At 49.0% G+C, this 6,990-nt stretch overlaps 1 long non-coding RNA gene across 1 annotated transcript; it reads left to right on the forward strand.

The window, feature by feature from the left end:
• Positions 1-978: 978 nt before the first annotated feature.
• On the forward strand, positions 979-6,307 carry LOC108580760. Its single transcript, XR_001892310.3, has 3 exons — positions 979-1,135; positions 3,281-3,469; positions 5,418-6,307. It is a non-coding gene; the product is annotated as an uncharacterized LOC108580760 (long non-coding RNA).
• The last annotated feature ends 683 nt before the right edge of the window (positions 6,308-6,990 follow it).

Raw genomic sequence — 6,990 nt, forward strand, 5'->3', positions numbered from 1 at the left:
AGCCTGGGCAACATAGAAAGATCTGTCTGTTCTTAAAAATCTATATATATTAGCTGGCATGGTGGCATGAGCCTGTAGTCCCAGCAACTCAGGAGGCTGAGGCGGGAGGATCACCTCAGCCCGGGAGATCAAGGCTGTGATGAGCAATGATGCCACTGCACTCCAGCATGAGCAATAGAGTAAGACCCTGTCTAAAAGAAAAGAAAGGAAAGGAAAACTCAGAATCCAGTCCAGAGCCTTGAAACTTTGGGGGTCCTCAGCCTAACCAAAACCTGTCCCATCCTATAACCGCAGAATTTCAAGACTGGGAGGGGCCGGGCTTGGTGGCTCACACCTGTAATCCCAGCACTTTGGGAGGCCAAGATGGGTGGATCACTTGAGGTCAGGAGTTTGAGACCAGCCTGACCAACATGGTGAAACCTTGTCTCTCCTACAGATACAAAAATTAGCCAGACGTGGTGACAGGCACCTGTAATCCGAGCTGCTCGGGAGGCTGAAACAGGAGAATCGTTTGAACCCGGGAGGCAGAGGTTGCAGTGAGCCAAGATGGTGCCATTGCACTCCAGCCTGGGAGACAGAGTGAGACCCCGTCTCAAAAAATCAAAACAAAACAAAAAACTGTGAGGGACCATCGACCATAGAGATCTACTGGTTCAGCTGGCACATCCCTGGAGAAGCACACATTTCCCACCATAAGACAATCTGGGCCAGGTGCAGTGGCTCATGCCTGTAATCCCAGCACTTTGGGAGGCCGAGGCGGGCGGATCATGAGGTGAAGAGATTGAGACCATTCTGGCTAACACAGTGAAACCTCGTCTCTACTAAAAATACAAAAAAATTAGCTGGGCGTGGTGGCGGCGCCTGTAGTCCCAGCTACTCCGGAAGCTGAGGCAGGAGAATTGCTTGAACCCGGGAGGCGGAGGTTGCAGTGAGCCGAGATCGCACCGTTACACTCCAGCCTGGGGGAGAGAGCGAGATTCTGTCTCAAAAAAAAAAAAAAAAGTAAAAAAAAAAAAAAGATAATCTGCAAGTTACTACACAGTACCATACAGAATACCCAGGAGACCCACACAGGGAGGAAAACACTCTCCATTAATAACGGCCTAAAGAAGGTGGAATTGTATTTCCATCTGAGGTAAGAGACCAGAGGTGGGCAGTCAGGGCCCAAAGATTGACCATCTCCCCGAAGTCATCCAAACACCCCAGACTCCTGCAACCCTGCTCTGTTCCTTAACGCTCAGCTCTCATCTCATGGTCCAAAGCAGCTCCTCCAGTTCCTGCTGTTGCACCCACATTGAGCCAGCCTACTTGACCCAGAGATCATGATGTCACTTCTTTCTTCTCTTATCCCATTGGCCAGCCCTTATTTCCCTTCGTTGCAAGAAGAGCTGGGAAAAACAGTTGCTAGGTAGGGAGCCAGGTGCTGACCTAAAAATCCCATTGTGGTGTATGACAGTAGCGTGGGTGCTGCCGAGAACTAGCCGTGTCTGCTAGAGAGGTTTCCTCTGGGAAAATCCAAGTCTTTGTATGCCGTGATTTCCCAGAATGCACTATGCTGAAGCATGAAGAATGTCACATTTTGTTTTATTTGAACTTGCTAGCATCTTGGGCACAATTCCACTTTGTTGTTAATGCCAAATCCAGGTCCCAAGGCAAAAATGTAACCGTTTTTGGACTTTGCTCCTGGCGTAGAGTCAAACTGCTCAGGTTTGACTCTGCTGAGGAGTCAAACTCCTCCGCTGGGAGGCTGAGGTGGGTGGATCGCTTGAGGTCAGGAGATTGAGACCAGCCTGGCCAACATGGCAAAACCCTGTCTCTACTAAAAATACAAAAATTAGCCAGCCATGACGGGGTGCACCTGTAATCCTAGCTACTAGGGATGCTGAGGCAGGAGAATTGCTCTAACCCAGGAGGCAGAAGTCACAGTGAGCCAAGATCACCCCACTGCACTCCAGCCTGGGCAGCAGAGTGAGTCTCCATCTCAGGAAAACACACACACACACACACACACACACACACACACACAAAATTGATGCTACCTCATATGATTTCATGTGGGTGGCCGGGTGCAGTGGCTCATGCCTGTAATTCCAGCACTTTGGGAGGCCAAGGCAGGCGGATCATCTGAGGACAGGAGTTCAAGACCTACCTGGCCAACATGGTGAAATCCCGACTCTACTAAAAATTAAAAAAAATTAGCTGGGCAAGGTGACGCACGTCTGTAATCCCAACTACTCGGGAGGCTGAGGCAGGAGAATTGCTTGAACCCGGGAGGTGGAGGTTGCAATGAGCCGAGATCGCACCACTGCACTCCAGCCTGGGTGACAGAGCAAGACTCCGTCTCAAAAGAAAAAAAGAGATTGCATCTAGGAGCACCCAGCACGGCATAAGCACATACAAATGGCTCAATGAACGCTGTCATTTCTATTATTCCTCTGTCCCCTGAGCCACTAGTCCCATCTCTGAATCTCGGCTTCTTCGTTTGTGTAATCAGGGGCGTGGTAACTAATCTCCAAAGATGGTTTCAAACAATTCTTTCCCTGTCTGCACACATATACCAGTCCTGTCAAGATGTATCTGGAGGCCAAAGCCACTCCGTCTTAGATGCTAATCTGCCATGTTGACTTCTGATTACCCTCAGTTCCAGGACTACTTTATCTACTGTTAAAAACACATACCTCCAGCCCTGGCAACCATAGTGAGACCCCATCTCTACAAAAAAAAAATAATAATAATAATTAAAAATTAGCTGGGCGTGGTGCATGTGCCTGTAGTCCCAAACTGTTCAGGAGACTGAGACGGGAGGATTGCCTGAGCCCAGGAGTTTGAGTCTGCAGTGATCTAGTATTCCATCATTGCCCTCCAGAGTGACAGCCTGTCTTTTTTTCTTTGAGATGGAGCTGAGCTCTGTTGCCCAGGCTAGTGTGCAGTGGCGTGATCTCAGCTCACTGCAACCTCCACCTCCTGGGTTCAAGCAATTCTCCTGCCTCAGCCTCCTGAGTAGCTGGGATTACAGGCATGTGCCACCACACCTAGCTATTTTTTTTGTATTTTTAGTAGAGACGGGGTTTCACCATGTTGGTCAGGCTGGTCTTGAACTCCTGACCTCATGATCCACCCACCTTGGCCTTCCAAAGTGCTGGGATAATAGGCATGAGTCACAGTGCCCAGCCCAGGAAATTACTATTGGATGCTGAAGAAAATAAGACCCAGTTATGTAACCCAGTGAGATAAACTGGAACACTTGTTTTAATCACCTCTCTTTACCTCATCGGTACAGGAGGGATTCCTGCCCTAGGATTATGGCGATGGCTGAACACAGGACACCCGAATCTGGACAGAAGGGATCCAGAGCAGTTTATGAGTCACATGTACTCACAGCTCAGGAGAGGAGGACACACTCTGCAGGGCCACACAGGGCTTGTGCCTGGTACCAGTGGATCACAAGAGGCTTTGTAGAATCAAGAAGGTAAGGTTGGCGTGGCACAGTGGCTCATGCCTGTAATACCAGCACTTTGGGAGGCCGAGGTGGGTGGATCATTTGAGATCAGGAGTTCGAGACCAGCCTTGCCAAACATAGTGAAACCCCATCTCTACTAAAATATAAAAATTAGCCGGGCGTGGTGGCGAGTGCCTGTAATCCCAGTTACTTGAGAGGCTGAGGTAGGAGAATCACTTGAAACATGAAAATGGAGGTTGCAGTGAGCCAAGATCGTGCCACTGCACTCCAGCCTAGGTGACACAGCAAGACTCATCTCGAAAAAAAAAAAACAAAAAAAAAACAAAACCAAAAAAACGTTGAGGTGCTCCCTGGTTTCATGGTGTATGAGATTGACTTGTTTGTATAATTCCATGGGTGGGCTGGGAACTGAAACCAGCTACTCAGGGGGAAGCAGGAATTGTACCCAGTCCACTTGATAAGGAGGATTGCTCGGCGCTTGGCTAGAGTACATTACGTTGAAATGTTGAAAATGCCTTTTTTTTTTTTTTTTTTTTGAGACGAAGTCTCGCTCTTGTCCGTCAGACTGGAGTGCGATGGTGCGATCTCGGCTCACTGCAACCTCTGCCTCCCGGGTTCAAGCGATTCTCCTGCCTCAGCCTCCCGAGTAGCTGGGATTACAGGCACCTGAAACCACCAGCAAATTTTTGTATCTTTAGTAGAGACGGGGTTTCACCATGTTGGCCAGGCTGGTCTGGAACTCCCGACCTCAGCCTCCCAAAGTGCTGGGATTACAGGTGTAAGCCACTGCACCCGGCCAACCAGCTATTTTCTTTTAGCTGCTTATTATAAAATTCAAGATTATAATGAGTGAAAAAGGAAGGATTCAGGTCTCGGGTAGAATTAAAAGGGCATATAAAGGAGCCAGGATTTGCTGGTTTCAAACATATAAACTACCATGTAATTTCTTTCTCTGTTTCTTTCTTTCTCTCTCTCTCTTTTTTTTTTTTCTGAGACAGGTTCCAGCTCTGTCACCCAGGCTGGAGTGCAGTGGCACGATCTTGGCTTAGCGCAACCTCTGCCTCCCCAGCTCAAGCCATCCTCCCACCTCAGCCTCCTGAGTAGCTGGGACTACAGGTGCAAACTACCATGCCTGGCCAATTTTTGTATTTTTGGTAGAGACGGGGTTTTGCCCTGTTGTCCAGGCTGGAATCCAGCTCCTGGGTTCAAAGCGATCCTCCTGCCTCAGCCTTCTAAAATGCTAGGATTATAGGCGTGAGCCACTGCACCCAACCTAATTTCAGTTCTTGTTTGTTTTTTTCCTTTCCTTTTTTTTTTTGAGAAGAAATTTCCCTCTTGTCACCCAGGCTGGAGTGTAATGGCATGATCTTGGCTCACTACAACCTCCGCCTCCTGGGTTCAAGCAATTCTCCTGTCTCAGCCTCCTGAGGAGCTGGGATTACAGGCACCTGTCCCCATGCCTAACTAATTTTTGTATTTTTAGTAGAGATGAGATTTCACCATGTTGGCTAGACTGGCCTCAAACTCCTGACCTCAAGTGATCCACCTGCCTCAGTCTCCCAAAGTGCTGGGATTATAGGCGTGAGCCACCGCGCCCGGCCCTAATTTCATTTTGTAAACAATGAGATTAGTTTCTTCTATAATAAACTTAGCCTCGCAGTAAAAGATTTTAAAAAATATCTTGGCAGTCTTTGCACCTAGGATAGAACCTGGCATGGTGCTTATCCACATTGACATCTGAACAAATGCGGTCTGAGACTTGTTCAACCTCTATTTCTCAAGTTCCTGCCTGCAAACGGACAACAGTCTGTTACCTCAAAAAAAGCAAGAGCAGAACAAGTGACTCCAGCAAAAAGTAGGGCATCTGGGGAGCTGAGATGACTGAAAGCCACCAGGAAGGTACTTTCCAGGCAAAGTTAAATTTTTTTTTTCTGGTATCCCCCTCTTCCTCCATCAGCCACAGATTGCTCCCTGCAAGAGGTGACCTGTGATGCCAAGTCAGTGATGCTCAGGGCTGGGTGCTGTGATCTTCCTCCAGCTGTCAAGGAACTTGCAGGAAATGGTCAGACCAATTCGGGCTGCCACGACGAAGCAAGTGAGGCTCAGAAAAGTAGTCACCCAGCCAAGATTTGAACTGTGGTCTCTCTGAGGATAAACTCATGCTCTGTCAACTACATCAGGGGAGTTCAAGCTTTCTCCCAAAGCCCTTGCCCTGTGAATACCCAGGAGACCCATAAAAGTCCCGGATCTCAGATGAGGATAAAAATACATGCCATCGTTTGCATGTTACAATGCAAAACCTGTGGTACTCACCTGCTTCAGCAAGCAGGATGGTGTGTGGATGCCCTCAGACTCCACTCTGACCTGGGTACATCAGAGCAGCTGTGCTGGGCCTCCACTCTAAGGGCACTTTTGCGGTGTCATTCATTCAACCATTATTTATTGAGGGCCACCATGCTCCGGGCCCTGGCACACAGTGGACTGTACCCAGGGAGACAGCCTGGGCATAGGGAGGCAGCCTAGGCACAGGGAGGCAGCCTGTGTACGGGGAGGTAGCCTGGGTAGAGGGAGGCAGCCAGTGAGGCCAGAGTGCCTGCATCTGCAGCACATTCAGCTATGTGATGCTGAGCATGTGAATTACTGGTCTGTTTTCTCTTCTGTGGGATGGCAGTAATACAGACTTTCTCCTCCCAGGGTGGCCAGGAGAAATGGATGAGTTAAGGCATGTACACAGTACCAGGCATATAGCAAGCAGTCTCATATTTTTCTTTTCTTTTCTTTTTGAGACAGGGTCTGGCTCTGTCACCTAGATTGGAGTGCAGCGGTGCGATCTTGGCTCACTGCAACCTCCGCCTCCCAGGCTCAAGCCATTCTCCCACCTCAGGCTTCCCACGTAGCTGGGACTACAGGCATACACCACCATGCCCAGTTAGTTTTTGTATTTTTTTGTAGAGATGGGGTTTCACCATGTTACCCAGGCTGGTCTCGAGCTCCTGGGCTCAAGGGATTCATCTGCTTCAGCTTCCCAAAGTACTGGGATTACAGACTTGAGCAACTGCGCCCAGTCTCTCATTTCTTTATTACTATTATTTGATAACTGGATGGATGGATTTAATTACAAAATTGTAAGATACATAGGAAAGGCCATGGTTAAACCCATTTTACAGGTGAGAAAAATTGAGGCTTGGGGCCACTGAAAAAGGTTGCCAGGAATAGAGTAGGTAGACTTATTCCCATTTCATAGACAAGTAGACTGAGGCTCAGGGAGTTAAGTCACCAGCTCAAGGTCAGTATCAGTGTCAGAGCCAGGCCCAGGCCCCTCGGGCCCCCTCTTTGAACTCTGAACTTTGGGGCAGTGTTTCACAGAAGGCACAGATGGCCTCAGTGACAGGAAAGGCCCAGGAGGACAGGTGGCCTGAGATAGCTGATGTCCTGCAGCAGCGTGTACTCCTCCAGCTGAATCGGCCTGGGCTTCACCTCCTTGGTCCTCACCTGCTCAGACTCTGCAGGAAGCCCCCTGGGAAATGGCT

This window comes from Papio anubis, chromosome 16 (assembly GCF_008728515.1).
Source record: "Papio anubis isolate 15944 chromosome 16, Panubis1.0, whole genome shotgun sequence".
Taxonomy (NCBI): Eukaryota; Metazoa; Chordata; class Mammalia; order Primates; family Cercopithecidae; genus Papio; species Papio anubis.